Source organism: Triturus cristatus, chromosome 11 (assembly GCF_964204655.1).
Source record: "Triturus cristatus chromosome 11, aTriCri1.1, whole genome shotgun sequence".
Taxonomy (NCBI): domain Eukaryota; kingdom Metazoa; phylum Chordata; class Amphibia; order Caudata; family Salamandridae; genus Triturus; species Triturus cristatus.
The window spans coordinates 1,143,572,446-1,143,589,530 of record NC_140594.1 but is presented as its reverse complement, the minus strand read 5'-3'; the positions used below and the strand labels follow the sequence as shown (position 1 = coordinate 1,143,589,530).

At 45.5% G+C, this 17,085-nt stretch overlaps 7 non-coding genes across 7 annotated transcripts; all 7 read right to left on the bottom strand.

Annotated features, from left to right (window-relative positions):
• Nucleotides 1-724: 724 nt before the first annotated feature.
• Nucleotides 725-796, bottom strand: TRNAG-UCC (transfer RNA glycine (anticodon UCC)). Its single transcript has one exon. It is a non-coding gene; the product is annotated as a tRNA-Gly (tRNA).
• A 3,114-nt stretch (nt 797-3,910) lies between these two features.
• On the bottom strand, nt 3,911-3,982 carry TRNAG-UCC (transfer RNA glycine (anticodon UCC)). The gene has a single exon. It is a non-coding gene; the product is annotated as a tRNA-Gly (tRNA).
• A 3,103-nt stretch (nt 3,983-7,085) lies between these two features.
• TRNAG-UCC (transfer RNA glycine (anticodon UCC)) lies at nt 7,086-7,157 on the bottom strand. Its single transcript has one exon. It is a non-coding gene; the product is annotated as a tRNA-Gly (tRNA).
• A 1,521-nt stretch (nt 7,158-8,678) lies between these two features.
• Nucleotides 8,679-8,750, bottom strand: TRNAG-UCC (transfer RNA glycine (anticodon UCC)). The gene has a single exon. It is a non-coding gene; the product is annotated as a tRNA-Gly (tRNA).
• A 3,103-nt stretch (nt 8,751-11,853) lies between these two features.
• On the bottom strand, nt 11,854-11,925 carry TRNAG-UCC (transfer RNA glycine (anticodon UCC)). The gene has a single exon. It is a non-coding gene; the product is annotated as a tRNA-Gly (tRNA).
• A 3,103-nt stretch (nt 11,926-15,028) lies between these two features.
• TRNAG-UCC (transfer RNA glycine (anticodon UCC)) lies at nt 15,029-15,100 on the bottom strand. The gene has a single exon. It is a non-coding gene; the product is annotated as a tRNA-Gly (tRNA).
• Nucleotides 15,101-16,621: 1,521 nt separating this feature from the next.
• TRNAG-UCC (transfer RNA glycine (anticodon UCC)) lies at nt 16,622-16,693 on the bottom strand. Its single transcript has one exon. It is a non-coding gene; the product is annotated as a tRNA-Gly (tRNA).
• Between the last annotated feature and the right edge of the window lie 392 nt (nt 16,694-17,085).

Sequence of the window (17,085 nt, the reverse complement as noted above, 5' to 3'; positions counted from 1 at the left end):
CTTAGGAATTAGCCGTTTCAGGCCTTTACCAAGACAGCAGCTCTCTGTCCCTGTCCTTTCTCTGTGATCCTAGCACTAGCATACTCAGGATTTGGCTTTACCTGGGAGCCAGAGATCTACCCGGTGAGGGCGAGGCTTTTGAGCGTTTGGGAGCGTTCGGGACGTGAGAGGACGCTGGACAGGAAACTATGCCAATTTGAAGTATCCAACCTTCCAGCTGCAGTGAGAGGCTCTTTCCGTGGAAATCTGGCACTTGGAGTCCTCTCAACTTGCCCTCTGATAAAACATTTTTCTGAGCCGCAGTTACATCAGATGGTTACAAGGTGGCGCTGCATTCAGGTGAGAGCACAAGTATGCACAAAATCTTGGGGACTTTTGCCAGATTTATCGGTGGATCTTGCCTATTATTTTCAGAGGCTAGATATCGCCTATAAATGCTTTTTAAAATAGGGATGCTGGGGTTATAAAGTCTGGTCGGGGCTCAGCCCTTTCATTGCCTGCCCCCAGCAAAATATTTATTATCAGCACATGTGAGTGCTGAGTGCTTTATGGAAAATAGCATATATTGGGACAATGAATGTAGCAGATGAGGCGATCGAGATGTCTACCTACGTGTTTGTTTATTTTTTTATATAACGGCTGATTATTCTGTTTCTGATATTTCAGTTTTGTGACATGTTGCATTAAAATATATCCTGCTTGGAGAATATATAAATATTTGCACTGCGTTGGCCGGGAATCGAACCCGGGTCAACTGCTTGGAAGGCAGCTATGCTCACCACTATACCACCAACACCCTCTGATGTGTGTCCTCTAGGTTCCAGATGTTACAACGCCGAGTGCAGTGGCAATCTTGCACCGGTTCCAATCGTGCATTTGGTGTGGATACCAACATGAAAAGCTGTAGAAATTGTCTTGCAGAGGGTAAAGAACTGGGGATTGAAACCAAGGATAAAGCTGTGCAGAAGAGAAGAAATGGAAAGCAGCAGTACAAATAGTGGAAATGAGCATATGGGCAGCATCGGAAGCAAAGCAGCGAAGAGAAAGGGAGTAAATTCCATGAAATGCATAGGAGATTGATAAAAGCAGAACAAAAAGGGAAGAATTAAATTCAAAGCATGCCCCGAAAAACGTGTGAAGGTCCCACCTGTCATTTATGCTTCTAATTGGGTATCTTTACTTTCAAAGTATAGGGTTGATCCTTTGACGATCACTCTCTTGATTTACAGCAGAGACAGATAGTTGAGAAGTCTTTTCTCACATAGCTAGCACAAGCCTGCGCTTTTCCTTGCTGGCAGGGTGGAAATGACAGATTAGTCCTAGGAAGAAAAATCAAGCAATATTAGCAGAGGATGGTTTCGATCCATCGACCTCTGGGTTATGGGCCCAGCACGCTTCCGCTGCGCCACTCTGCTCCCTTGTGAAAGTGCTCTCTTTATGCAGAGGAGGAGCTTTCAGCGGAGTGGCAAGGGATTGGTGGGGCTCTCTCCTCATTTGCCTAAGCACATTGCAAGGTATGCTGGGTACAGAAAATCTTCATCTTCCCCACTCACATTCAGTCATAACTGAAAGTGCAGACCCTCTTAGGAATTAGCCGTTTCAGGCCTTTACCAAGACAGCAGCTCTCTGTCCCTGTCCTTTCTCTGTGATCCTAGCACTAGCATACTCAGGATTTGGCTTTACCTGGGAGCCAGAGATCTACCCGGTGAGGGCTTGCCCGGTGTGAGGCTTTTGAGCGTTTGGGAGCGTTCGGGACGTGAGAGGACGCTGGACAGGAAACTATGCCAATTTGAAGTATCCAACCTTCCAGCTGCAGTGAGAGGCTCTTTCCGTGGAAATCTGGCACTTGGAGTCCTCTCAACTTGCCCTCTGATAAAACATTTTTCTGAGCCGCAGTTACATCCGATGGTTACAAGGTGGCGCTGCATTCAGGTGAGAGCACAAGTATGCACAAAATCTTGGGGACTTTTGCCAGATTTATCGGTGGATCTTGCCTATTATTTTCAGAGGCTAGATATCGCCTATAAATGCTTTTTAAAATAGGGATGCTGGGGTTATAATGTCTGGTCGGGGCTCAGCCCTTTCATTGCCTGCCCCCAGCAAAATATTTATTATCAGCACATGTGAGTGCTGAGTGCTTTATGGAAAATAGCATATATTGGGACAATGAATGTAGCAGATGAGGCGATCGAGATGTCTACCTACGTGTTTGTTTATTTTTTTATATAACGGCTGATTATTCTGTTTCTGATATTTCAGTTTTGTGACATGTTGCATTAAAATATATCCTGCTTGGAGAATATATAAATATTTGCACTGCGTTCGCCGGGAATCGAACCCGGGTCAACTGCTTGGAAGGCAGCTATGCTCACCACTATACCACCAACGCCCTCTGAAGTGTGTCCTCTAGGTTCCAGATGTTACAACGCCAAGTGCAGTGGCAATCTTGCACCCGTTCCAATGGTGCATTTGGTGTGGATTCCAACATGAAAAGCAGTAGAAATTGTCTTGCAGAGGGTAAAGAACTGGGGATTGAAACCAAGGACAAAGCTGTGCAGAAGAGAAGAAATGGAAAGCAGCAGTACAAATAGTGGAAATGAGCATATGGGCAGCATCGGAAGCAAAGCAGCGAAGAGAAAGGGAGTAAATTCCATGAAATGCATAGAAGATTGATAAAAGCAGAACAAAAAGGGAAGAATGAAATTCAAAGCATGCCCCGAAAAACGTGTGAAGGTCCCACCTGTCATTTATGCTTCTAATTGGGTATCTTTACTTTCAAAGTATAGGGTTGATCCTTTGACGATCACTCTCTTGATTTACAGCAGAGACAGATAGTTGAGAAGTCTTTTCTCACATAGCTAGCACAAGCCTGCGCTTTTCCTTGCTGGCAGGGTGGAAATGACAGATTAGTCCTAGGAAGAAAAATCAAGCAATATTAGCAGTGGATATTTTCGACACATCGACCTCTGGGTTATGGGCCCAGCACGCTTCCGCTGCGCCACTCTGCTCCCTTGTGAAAGTGCTCTCTTTATGCAGAGGAGGAGCTTTCAGCGGAGTGGCAAGGGATTGGTGGGGCTCTCTCCTCATTTGCCTAAGCACATCGCAAGGTATGCTGGGTACAGAAAATCTTCATCTTCCCCACTCACATTCAGTCATAACTGAAAGTGCAGACCCTCTTAGGAATTAGCCGTTTCAGGCCTTTACCAAGACAGCAGCTCTCTGTCCCTGTCCTTTCTCTGTGATCCTAGCACTAGCATACTCAGGATTTGGCTTTACCTGGGAGCCAGAGATCTACCCGGTGAGGGCTTGCCCAGTGTGAGGCTTTTGAGCGTTTGGGAGCGTTCGGGACGTGAGAGGACGCTGGACAGGAAACTATGCCAATTTGAAGTATCCAACCTTCCAGCTGCAGTGAGAGGCTCTTTCCGTGGAAATCTGGCACTTGGAGTCCTCTCAACTTGCCCTCTGATAAAACATTTTTCTGAGCCGCAGTTACATCCGATGGTTACAAGGTGGCGCTGCATTCAGGTGAGAGCACAAGTATGCACAAAATCTTGGGGACTTTTGCCAGATTTATCGGTGGATCTTGCCTATTATTTTCAGAGGCTAGATATCGCCTATAAATGCTTTTTAAAATAGGGATGCTGGGGTTATAATGTCTGGTCGGGGCTCAGCCCTTTCATTGCCTGCCCCCAGCAAAATATTTATTATCAGCACATGTGAGTGCTGAGTGCTTTATGGAAAATAGCATATATTGGGACAATGAATGTAGCAGATGAGGCGATCGAGATGTCTACCTACGTGTTTGTTTATTTTTTTATATAACGGCTGATTATTCTGTTTCTGATATTTCAGTTTTGTGACATGTTGCATTAAAATATATCCTGCTTGGAGAATATATAAATATTTGCACTGCGTTGGCCGGGAATCGAACCCGGGTCAACTGCTTGGAAGGCAGCTATGCTCACCACTATACCACCAACGCCCTCTGAAGTGTGTCCTCTAGGTTCCAGATGTTACAACGCCAAGTGCAGTGGCAATCTTGCACCCGTTCCAATGGTGCATTTGGTGTGGATTCCAACATGAAAAGCAGTAGAAATTGTCTTGCAGAGGGTAAAGAACTGGGGATTGAAACCAAGGACAAAGCTGTGCAGAAGAGAAGAAATGGAAAGCAGCAGTACAAATAGTGGAAATGAGCATATGGGCAGCATCGGAAGCAAAGCAGCGAAGAGAAAGGGAGTAAATTCCATGAAATGCATAGAAGATTGATAAAAGCAGAACAAAAAGGGAAGAATGAAATTCAAAGCATGCCCCGAAAAACGTGTGAAGGTCCCACCTGTCATTTATGCTTCTAATTGGGTATCTTTACTTTCAAAGTATAGGGTTGATCCTTTGACGATCACTCTCTTGATTTACAGCAGAGACAGATAGTTGAGAAGTCTTTTCTCACATAGCTAGCACAAGCCTGCGCTTTTCCTTGCTGGCAGGGTGGAAATGACAGATTAGTCCTAGGAAGAAAAATCAAGCAATATTAGCAGAGGATGGTTTCGATCCATCGACCTCTGGGTTATGGGCCCAGCACGCTTCCGCTGCGCCACTCTGCTCCCTTGTGAAAGTGCTCTCTTTATGCAGAGGAGGAGCTTTCAGCGGAGTGGCAAGGGATTGGTGGGGCTCTCTCCTCATTTGCCTAAGCACATCGCAAGGTATGCTGGGTACAGAAAATCTTCATCTTCCCCACTCACATTCAGTCATAACTGAAAGTGCAGACCCTCTTAGGAATTAGCCGTTTCAGGCCTTTACCAAGACAGCAGCTCTCTGTCCCTGTCCTTTCTCTGTGATCCTAGCACTAGCATACTCAGGATTTGGCTTTACCTGGGAGCCAGAGATCTACCCGGTGAGGGCTTGCCCGGTGTGAGGCTTTTGAGCGTTTGGGAGGGTTCGGGACGTGAGAGGACGCTGGACAGGAAACTATGCCAATTTGAAGTATCCAACCTTCCAGCTGCAGTGAGAGGCTCTTTCCGTGGAAATCTGGCACTTGGAGTCCTCTCAACTTGCCCTCTGATAAAACATTTTTCTGAGCCGCAGTTACATCCGATGGTTACAAGGTGGCGCTGCATTCAGGTGAGAGCACAAGTATGCACAAAATCTTGGGGACTTTTGCCAGATTTATCGGTGGATCTTGCCTATTATTTTCAGAGGCTAGATATCGCCTATAAATGCTTTTTAAAATAGGGATGCTGGGGTTATAATGTCTGGTCGGGGCTCAGCCCTTTCATTGCCTGCCCCCAGCAAAATATTTATTATCAGCACATGTGAGTGCTGAGTGCTTTATGGAAAATAGCATATATTGGGACAATGAATGTAGCAGATGAGGCGATCGAGATGTCTACCTACGTGTTTGTTTATTTTTTTATATAACGGCTGATTATTCTGTTTCTGATATTTCAGTTTTGTGACATGTTGCATTAAAATATATCCTGCTTGGAGAATATATAAATATTTGCACTGCGTTCGCCGGGAATCGAACCCGGGTCAACTGCTTGGAAGGCAGCTATGCTCACCACTATACCACCAACGCCCTCTGAAGTGTGTCCTCTAGGTTCCAGATGTTACAACGCCAAGTGCAGTGGCAATCTTGCACCCGTTCCAATGGTGCATTTGGTGTGGATTCCAACATGAAAAGCAGTAGAAATTGTCTTGCAGAGGGTAAAGAACTGGGGATTGAAACCAAGGACAAAGCTGTGCAGAAGAGAAGAAATGGAAAGCAGCAGTACAAATAGTGGAAATGAGCATATGGGCAGCATCGGAAGCAAAGCAGCGAAGAGAAAGGGAGTAAATTCCATGAAATGCATAGAAGATTGATAAAAGCAGAACAAAAAGGGAAGAATGAAATTCAAAGCATGCCCCGAAAAACGTGTGAAGGTCCCACCTGTCATTTATGCTTCTAATTGGGTATCTTTACTTTCAAAGTATAGGGTTGATCCTTTGACGATCACTCTCTTGATTTACAGCAGAGACAGATAGTTGAGAAGTCTTTTCTCACATAGCTAGCACAAGCCTGCGCTTTTCCTTGCTGGCAGGGTGGAAATGACAGATTAGTCCTAGGAAGAAAAATCAAGCAATATTAGCAGTGGATATTTTCGACACATCGACCTCTGGGTTATGGGCCCAGCACGCTTCCGCTGCGCCACTCTGCTCCCTTGTGAAAGTGCTCTCTTTATGCAGAGGAGGAGCTTTCAGCGGAGTGGCAAGGGATTGGTGGGGCTCTCTCCTCATTTGCCTAAGCACATCGCAAGGTATGCTGGGTACAGAAAATCTTCATCTTCCCCACTCACATTCAGTCATAACTGAAAGTGCAGACCCTCTTAGGAATTAGCCGTTTCAGGCCTTTACCAAGACAGCAGCTCTCTGTCCCTGTCCTTTCTCTGTGATCCTAGCACTAGCATACTCAGGATTTGGCTTTACCTGGGAGCCAGAGATCTACCCGGTGAGGGCGAGGCTTTTGAGCGTTTGGGAGCGTTCGGGACGTGAGAGGACGCTGGACAGGAAACTATGCCAATTTGAAGTATCCAACCTTCCAGCTGCAGTGAGAGGCTCTTTCCGTGGAAATCTGGCACTTGGAGTCCTCTCAACTTGCCCTCTGATAAAACATTTTTCTGAGCCGCAGTTACATCAGATGGTTACAAGGTGGCGCTGCATTCAGGTGAGAGCACAAGTATGCACAAAATCTTGGGGACTTTTGCCAGATTTATCGGTGGATCTTGCCTATTATTTTCAGAGGCTAGATATCGCCTATAAATGCTTTTTAAAATAGGGATGCTGGGGTTATAAAGTCTGGTCGGGGCTCAGCCCTTTCATTGCCTGCCCCCAGCAAAATATTTATTATCAGCACATGTGAGTGCTGAGTGCTTTATGGAAAATAGCATATATTGGGACAATGAATGTAGCAGATGAGGCGATCGAGATGTCTACCTACGTGTTTGTTTATTTTTTTATATAACGGCTGATTATTCTGTTTCTGATATTTCAGTTTTGTGACATGTTGCATTAAAATATATCCTGCTTGGAGAATATATAAATATTTGCACTGCGTTGGCCGGGAATCGAACCCGGGTCAACTGCTTGGAAGGCAGCTATGCTCACCACTATACCACCAACACCCTCTGATGTGTGTCCTCTAGGTTCCAGATGTTACAACGCCGAGTGCAGTGGCAATCTTGCACCGGTTCCAATCGTGCATTTGGTGTGGATACCAACATGAAAAGCTGTAGAAATTGTCTTGCAGAGGGTAAAGAACTGGGGATTGAAACCAAGGATAAAGCTGTGCAGAAGAGAAGAAATGGAAAGCAGCAGTACAAATAGTGGAAATGAGCATATGGGCAGCATCGGAAGCAAAGCAGCGAAGAGAAAGGGAGTAAATTCCATGAAATGCATAGGAGATTGATAAAAGCAGAACAAAAAGGGAAGAATTAAATTCAAAGCATGCCCCGAAAAACGTGTGAAGGTCCCACCTGTCATTTATGCTTCTAATTGGGTATCTTTACTTTCAAAGTATAGGGTTGATCCTTTGACGATCACTCTCTTGATTTACAGCAGAGACAGATAGTTGAGAAGTCTTTTCTCACATAGCTAGCACAAGCCTGCGCTTTTCCTTGCTGGCAGGGTGGAAATGACAGATTAGTCCTAGGAAGAAAAATCAAGCAATATTAGCAGAGGATGGTTTCGATCCATCGACCTCTGGGTTATGGGCCCAGCACGCTTCCGCTGCGCCACTCTGCTCCCTTGTGAAAGTGCTCTCTTTATGCAGAGGAGGAGCTTTCAGCGGAGTGGCAAGGGATTGGTGGGGCTCTCTCCTCATTTGCCTAAGCACATCGCAAGGTATGCTGGGTACAGAAAATCTTCATCTTCCCCACTCACATTCAGTCATAACTGAAAGTGCAGACCCTCTTAGGAATTAGCCGTTTCAGGCCTTTACCAAGACAGCAGCTCTCTGTCCCTGTCCTTTCTCTGTGATCCTAGCACTAGCATACTCAGGATTTGGCTTTACCTGGGAGCCAGAGATCTACCCGGTGAGGGCTTGCCCAGTGTGAGGCTTTTGAGCGTTTGGGAGCGTTCGGGACGTGAGAGGACGCTGGACAGGAAACTATGCCAATTTGAAGTATCCAACCTTCCAGCTGCAGTGAGAGGCTCTTTCCGTGGAAATCTGGCACTTGGAGTCCTCTCAACTTGCCCTCTGATAAAACATTTTTCTGAGCCGCAGTTACATCCGATGGTTACAAGGTGGCGCTGCATTCAGGTGAGAGCACAAGTATGCACAAAATCTTGGGGACTTTTGCCAGATTTATCGGTGGATCTTGCCTATTATTTTCAGAGGCTAGATATCGCCTATAAATGCTTTTTAAAATAGGGATGCTGGGGTTATAATGTCTGGTCGGGGCTCAGCCCTTTCATTGCCTGCCCCCAGCAAAATATTTATTATCAGCACATGTGAGTGCTGAGTGCTTTATGGAAAATAGCATATATTGGGACAATGAATGTAGCAGATGAGGCGATCGAGATGTCTACCTACGTGTTTGTTTATTTTTTTATATAACGGCTGATTATTCTGTTTCTGATATTTCAGTTTTGTGACATGTTGCATTAAAATATATCCTGCTTGGAGAATATATAAATATTTGCACTGCGTTGGCCGGGAATCGAACCCGGGTCAACTGCTTGGAAGGCAGCTATGCTCACCACTATACCACCAACGCCCTCTGAAGTGTGTCCTCTAGGTTCCAGATGTTACAACGCCAAGTGCAGTGGCAATCTTGCACCCGTTCCAATGGTGCATTTGGTGTGGATTCCAACATGAAAAGCAGTAGAAATTGTCTTGCAGAGGGTAAAGAACTGGGGATTGAAACCAAGGACAAAGCTGTGCAGAAGAGAAGAAATGGAAAGCAGCAGTACAAATAGTGGAAATGAGCATATGGGCAGCATCGGAAGCAAAGCAGCGAAGAGAAAGGGAGTAAATTCCATGAAATGCATAGAAGATTGATAAAAGCAGAACAAAAAGGGAAGAATGAAATTCAAAGCATGCCCCGAAAAACGTGTGAAGGTCCCACCTGTCATTTATGCTTCTAATTGGGTATCTTTACTTTCAAAGTATAGGGTTGATCCTTTGACGATCACTCTCTTGATTTACAGCAGAGACAGATAGTTGAGAAGTCTTTTCTCACATAGCTAGCACAAGCCTGCGCTTTTCCTTGCTGGCAGGGTGGAAATGACAGATTAGTCCTAGGAAGAAAAATCAAGCAATATTAGCAGAGGATGGTTTCGATCCATCGACCTCTGGGTTATGGGCCCAGCACGCTTCCGCTGCGCCACTCTGCTCCCTTGTGAAAGTGCTCTCTTTATGCAGAGGAGGAGCTTTCAGCGGAGTGGCAAGGGATTGGTGGGGCTCTCTCCTCATTTGCCTAAGCACATCGCAAGGTATGCTGGGTACAGAAAATCTTCATCTTCCCCACTCACATTCAGTCATAACTGAAAGTGCAGACCCTCTTAGGAATTAGCCGTTTCAGGCCTTTACCAAGACAGCAGCTCTCTGTCCCTGTCCTTTCTCTGTGATCCTAGCACTAGCATACTCAGGATTTGGCTTTACCTGGGAGCCAGAGATCTACCCGGTGAGGGCTTGCCCGGTGTGAGGCTTTTGAGCGTTTGGGAGGGTTCGGGACGTGAGAGGACGCTGGACAGGAAACTATGCCAATTTGAAGTATCCAACCTTCCAGCTGCAGTGAGAGGCTCTTTCCGTGGAAATCTGGCACTTGGAGTCCTCTCAACTTGCCCTCTGATAAAACATTTTTCTGAGCCGCAGTTACATCCGATGGTTACAAGGTGGCGCTGCATTCAGGTGAGAGCACAAGTATGCACAAAATCTTGGGGACTTTTGCCAGATTTATCGGTGGATCTTGCCTATTATTTTCAGAGGCTAGATATCGCCTATAAATGCTTTTTAAAATAGGGATGCTGGGGTTATAATGTCTGGTCGGGGCTCAGCCCTTTCATTGCCTGCCCCCAGCAAAATATTTATTATCAGCACATGTGAGTGCTGAGTGCTTTATGGAAAATAGCATATATTGGGACAATGAATGTAGCAGATGAGGCGATCGAGATGTCTACCTACGTGTTTGTTTATTTTTTTATATAACGGCTGATTATTCTGTTTCTGATATTTCAGTTTTGTGACATGTTGCATTAAAATATATCCTGCTTGGAGAATATATAAATATTTGCACTGCGTTCGCCGGGAATCGAACCCGGGTCAACTGCTTGGAAGGCAGCTATGCTCACCACTATACCACCAACGCCCTCTGAAGTGTGTCCTCTAGGTTCCAGATGTTACAACGCCAAGTGCAGTGGCAATCTTGCACCCGTTCCAATGGTGCATTTGGTGTGGATTCCAACATGAAAAGCAGTAGAAATTGTCTTGCAGAGGGTAAAGAACTGGGGATTGAAACCAAGGACAAAGCTGTGCAGAAGAGAAGAAATGGAAAGCAGCAGTACAAATAGTGGAAATGAGCATATGGGCAGCATCGGAAGCAAAGCAGCGAAGAGAAAGGGAGTAAATTCCATGAAATGCATAGAAGATTGATAAAAGCAGAACAAAAAGGGAAGAATGAAATTCAAAGCATGCCCCGAAAAACGTGTGAAGGTCCCACCTGTCATTTATGCTTCTAATTGGGTATCTTTACTTTCAAAGTATAGGGTTGATCCTTTGACGATCACTCTCTTGATTTACAGCAGAGACAGATAGTTGAGAAGTCTTTTCTCACATAGCTAGCACAAGCCTGCGCTTTTCCTTGCTGGCAGGGTGGAAATGACAGATTAGTCCTAGGAAGAAAAATCAAGCAATATTAGCAGTGGATATTTTCGACACATCGACCTCTGGGTTATGGGCCCAGCACGCTTCCGCTGCGCCACTCTGCTCCCTTGTGAAAGTGCTCTCTTTATGCAGAGGAGGAGCTTTCAGCGGAGTGGCAAGGGATTGGTGGGGCTCTCTCCTCATTTGCCTAAGCACATCGCAAGGTATGCTGGGTACAGAAAATCTTCATCTTCCCCACTCACATTCAGTCATAACTGAAAGTGCAGACCCTCTTAGGAATTAGCCGTTTCAGGCCTTTACCAAGACAGCAGCTCTCTGTCCCTGTCCTTTCTCTGTGATCCTAGCACTAGCATACTCAGGATTTGGCTTTACCTGGGAGCCAGAGATCTACCCGGTGAGGGCGAGGCTTTTGAGCGTTTGGGAGCGTTCGGGACGTGAGAGGACGCTGGACAGGAAACTATGCCAATTTGAAGTATCCAACCTTCCAGCTGCAGTGAGAGGCTCTTTCCGTGGAAATCTGGCACTTGGAGTCCTCTCAACTTGCCCTCTGATAAAACATTTTTCTGAGCCGCAGTTACATCAGATGGTTACAAGGTGGCGCTGCATTCAGGTGAGAGCACAAGTATGCACAAAATCTTGGGGACTTTTGCCAGATTTATCGGTGGATCTTGCCTATTATTTTCAGAGGCTAGATATCGCCTATAAATGCTTTTTAAAATAGGGATGCTGGGGTTATAAAGTCTGGTCGGGGCTCAGCCCTTTCATTGCCTGCCCCCAGCAAAATATTTATTATCAGCACATGTGAGTGCTGAGTGCTTTATGGAAAATAGCATATATTGGGACAATGAATGTAGCAGATGAGGCGATCGAGATGTCTACCTACGTGTTTGTTTATTTTTTTATATAACGGCTGATTATTCTGTTTCTGATATTTCAGTTTTGTGACATGTTGCATTAAAATATATCCTGCTTGGAGAATATATAAATATTTGCACTGCGTTGGCCGGGAATCGAACCCGGGTCAACTGCTTGGAAGGCAGCTATGCTCACCACTATACCACCAACACCCTCTGATGTGTGTCCTCTAGGTTCCAGATGTTACAACGCCGAGTGCAGTGGCAATCTTGCACCGGTTCCAATCGTGCATTTGGTGTGGATACCAACATGAAAAGCTGTAGAAATTGTCTTGCAGAGGGTAAAGAACTGGGGATTGAAACCAAGGATAAAGCTGTGCAGAAGAGAAGAAATGGAAAGCAGCAGTACAAATAGTGGAAATGAGCATATGGGCAGCATCGGAAGCAAAGCAGCGAAGAGAAAGGGAGTAAATTCCATGAAATGCATAGGAGATTGATAAAAGCAGAACAAAAAGGGAAGAATTAAATTCAAAGCATGCCCCGAAAAACGTGTGAAGGTCCCACCTGTCATTTATGCTTCTAATTGGGTATCTTTACTTTCAAAGTATAGGGTTGATCCTTTGACGATCACTCTCTTGATTTACAGCAGAGACAGATAGTTGAGAAGTCTTTTCTCACATAGCTAGCACAAGCCTGCGCTTTTCCTTGCTGGCAGGGTGGAAATGACAGATTAGTCCTAGGAAGAAAAATCAAGCAATATTAGCAGAGGATGGTTTCGATCCATCGACCTCTGGGTTATGGGCCCAGCACGCTTCCGCTGCGCCACTCTGCTCCCTTGTGAAAGTGCTCTCTTTATGCAGAGGAGGAGCTTTCAGCGGAGTGGCAAGGGATTGGTGGGGCTCTCTCCTCATTTGCCTAAGCACATCGCAAGGTATGCTGGGTACAGAAAATCTTCATCTTCCCCACTCACATTCAGTCATAACTGAAAGTGCAGACCCTCTTAGGAATTAGCCGTTTCAGGCCTTTACCAAGACAGCAGCTCTCTGTCCCTGTCCTTTCTCTGTGATCCTAGCACTAGCATACTCAGGATTTGGCTTTACCTGGGAGCCAGAGATCTACCCGGTGAGGGCTTGCCCGGTGTGAGGCTTTTGAGCGTTTGGGAGCGTTCGGGACGTGAGAGGACGCTGGACAGGAAACTATGCCAATTTGAAGTATCCAACCTTCCAGCTGCAGTGAGAGGCTCTTTCCGTGGAAATCTGGCACTTGGAGTCCTCTCAACTTGCCCTCTGATAAAACATTTTTCTGAGCCGCAGTTACATCCGATGGTTACAAGGTGGCGCTGCATTCAGGTGAGAGCACAAGTATGCACAAAATCTTGGGGACTTTTGCCAGATTTATCGGTGGATCTTGCCTATTATTTTCAGAGGCTAGATATCGCCTATAAATGCTTTTTAAAATAGGGATGCTGGGGTTATAATGTCTGGTCGGGGCTCAGCCCTTTCATTGCCTGCCCCCAGCAAAATATTTATTATCAGCACATGTGAGTGCTGAGTGCTTTATGGAAAATAGCATATATTGGGACAATGAATGTAGCAGATGAGGCGATCGAGATGTCTACCTACGTGTTTGTTTATTTTTTTATATAACGGCTGATTATTCTGTTTCTGATATTTCAGTTTTGTGACATGTTGCATTAAAATATATCCTGCTTGGAGAATATATAAATATTTGCACTGCGTTCGCCGGGAATCGAACCCGGGTCAACTGCTTGGAAGGCAGCTATGCTCACCACTATACCACCAACGCCCTCTGAAGTGTGTCCTCTAGGTTCCAGATGTTACAACGCCAAGTGCAGTGGCAATCTTGCACCCGTTCCAATGGTGCATTTGGTGTGGATTCCAACATGAAAAGCAGTAGAAATTGTCTTGCAGAGGGTAAAGAACTGGGGATTGAAACCAAGGACAAAGCTGTGCAGAAGAGAAGAAATGGAAAGCAGCAGTACAAATAGTGGAAATGAGCATATGGGCAGCATCGGAAGCAAAGCAGCGAAGAGAAAGGGAGTAAATTCCATGAAATGCATAGAAGATTGATAAAAGCAGAACAAAAAGGGAAGAATGAAATTCAAAGCATGCCCCGAAAAACGTGTGAAGGTCCCACCTGTCATTTATGCTTCTAATTGGGTATCTTTACTTTCAAAGTATAGGGTTGATCCTTTGACGATCACTCTCTTGATTTACAGCAGAGACAGATAGTTGAGAAGTCTTTTCTCACATAGCTAGCACAAGCCTGCGCTTTTCCTTGCTGGCAGGGTGGAAATGACAGATTAGTCCTAGGAAGAAAAATCAAGCAATATTAGCAGTGGATATTTTCGACACATCGACCTCTGGGTTATGGGCCCAGCACGCTTCCGCTGCGCCACTCTGCTCCCTTGTGAAAGTGCTCTCTTTATGCAGAGGAGGAGCTTTCAGCGGAGTGGCAAGGGATTGGTGGGGCTCTCTCCTCATTTGCCTAAGCACATCGCAAGGTATGCTGGGTACAGAAAATCTTCATCTTCCCCACTCACATTCAGTCATAACTGAAAGTGCAGACCCTCTTAGGAATTAGCCGTTTCAGGCCTTTACCAAGACAGCAGCTCTCTGTCCCTGTCCTTTCTCTGTGATCCTAGCACTAGCATACTCAGGATTTGGCTTTACCTGGGAGCCAGAGATCTACCCGGTGAGGGCGAGGCTTTTGAGCGTTTGGGAGCGTTTGGGACGTGAGAGGACGCTGGACAGGAAACTATGCCAATTTGAAGTATCCAACCTTCCAGCTGCAGTGAGAGGCTCTTTCCGTGGAAATCTGGCACTTGGAGTCCTCTCAACTTGCCCTCTGATAAAACATTTTTCTGAGCCGCAGTTACATCAGATGGTTACAAGGTGGCGCTGCATTCAGGTGAGAGCACAAGTATGCACAAAATCTTGGGGACTTTTGCCAGATTTATCGGTGGATCTTGCCTATTATTTTCAGAGGCTAGATATCGCCTATAAATGCTTTTTAAAATAGGGATGCTGGGGTTATAAAGTCTGGTCGGGGCTCAGCCCTTTCATTGCCTGCCCCCAGCAAAATATTTATTATCAGCACATGTGAGTGCTGAGTGCTTTATGGAAAATAGCATATATTGGGACAATGAATGTAGCAGATGAGGCGATCGAGATGTCTACCTACGTGTTTGTTTATTTTTTTATATAACGGCTGATTATTCTGTTTCTGATATTTCAGTTTTGTGACATGTTGCATTAAAATATATCCTGCTTGGAGAATATATAAATATTTGCACTGCGTTGGCCGGGAATCGAACCCGGGTCAACTGCTTGGAAGGCAGCTATGCTCACCACTATACCACCAACGCCCTCTGATGTGTGTCCTCTAGGTTCCAGATGTTACAACGCCGAATGCAGTGGCAATCTTGCACCCGTTCCAATGGTGCATTTGGTGTGGATTCCAACATGAAAAGCAGTAGAAATTGTCTTGCAGAGGGTAAAGAACTGGGGATTGAAACCAAGGACAAAGCTGTGCAGAAGAGAAGAAATGGAAAGCAGCAGTACAAATAGTGGAAATGAGCATATGGGCAGCATCGGAAGCAAAGCAGCGAAGAGAAAGGGAGTAAATTCCATGAAATGCATAGGAGATTGATAAAAGCAGAACAAAAAGGGAAGAATGAAATTCAAAGCATGCCCCGAAAAACGTGTGAAGGTCCCACCTGTCATTTATGCTTCTAATTGGGTATCTTTACTTTCAAAGTATAGGGTTGATCCTTTGACGATCACTCTCTTGATTTACAGCAGAGACAGATAGTTGAGAAGTCTTTTCTCACATAGCTAGCACAAGCCTGCGCTTTTCCTTGCTGGCAGGGTGGAAATGACAGATTAGTCCTAGGAAGAAAAATCAAGCAATATTAGCAGAGGATGGTTTCGATCCATCGACCTCTGGGTTATGGGCCCAGCACGCTTCCGCTGCGCCACTCTGCTCCCTTGTGAAAGTGCTCTCTTTATGCAGAGGAGGAGCTTTCAGCGGAGTGGCAAGGGATTGGTGGGGCTCTCTCCTCATTTGCCTAAGCACATCGCAAGGTATGCTGGGTACAGAAAATCTTCATCTTCCCCACTCACATTCAGTCATAACTGAAAGTGCAGACCCTCTTAGGAATTAGCCGTTTCAGGCCTTTACCAAGACAGCAGCTCTCTGTCCCTGTCCTTTCTCTGTGATCCTAGCACTAGCATACTCAGGATTTGGCTTTACCTGGGAGCCAGAGATCTACCCGGTGAGGGCTTGCCCGGTGTGAGGCTTTTGAGCGTTTGGGAGCGTTCGGGACGTGAGAGGACGCTGGACAGGAAACTATGCCAATTTGAAGTATCCAACCTTCCAGCTGCAGTGAGAGGCTCTTTCCGTGGAAATCTGGCACTTGGAGTCCTCTCAACTTGCCCTCTGATAAAACATTTTTCTGAGCCGCAGTTACATCCGATGGTTACAAGGTGGCGCTGCATTCAGGTGAGAGCACAAGTATGCACAAAATCTTGGGGACTTTTGCCAGATTTATCGGTGGATCTTGCCTATTATTTTCAGAGGCTAGATATCGCCTATAAATGCTTTTTAAAATAGGGATGCTGGGGTTATAATGTCTGGTCGGGGCTCAGCCCTTTCATTGCCTGCCCCCAGCAAAATATTTATTATCAGCACATGTGAGTGCTGAGTGCTTTATGGAAAATAGCATATATTGGGACAATGAATGTAGCAGATGAGGCGATCGAGATGTCTACCTACGTGTTTGTTTATTTTTTTATATAACGGCTGATTATTCTGTTTCTGATATTTCAGTTTTGTGACATGTTGCATTAAAATATATCCTGCTTGGAGAATATATAAATATTTGCACTGCGTTGGCCGGGAATCGAACCCAGGTCAACTGCTTGGAAGGCAGCTATGCTCACCACTATACCACCAACGCCCTCTGATGTGTGTCCTCTAGGTTCCAGATGTTACAACGCCGAGTGCAGTGGCAATCTTGCACCCGTTCCAATGGTGCATTTGGTGTGGATTCCAACATGAAAAGCAGTAGAAATTGTCTTGCAGAGGGTAAAGAACTGGGGATTGAAACCAAGGACAAAGCTGTGCAGAAGAGAAGAAATGGAAAGCAGCAGTACAAATAGTGGAAATGAGCATATGGGCAGCATCGGAAGCAAAGCAGCGAAGAGAAAGGGAGTAAATTCCATGAAATGCATAGGAGATTGATAAAAGCAGAACAAAAAGGGAAGAATGAAATTCAAAGCATGCCCCGAAAAACGTGTGAAGGTCCCACCTGTCATTTATGCTTCTAATTGGGTATCTTTACTTTCAAAG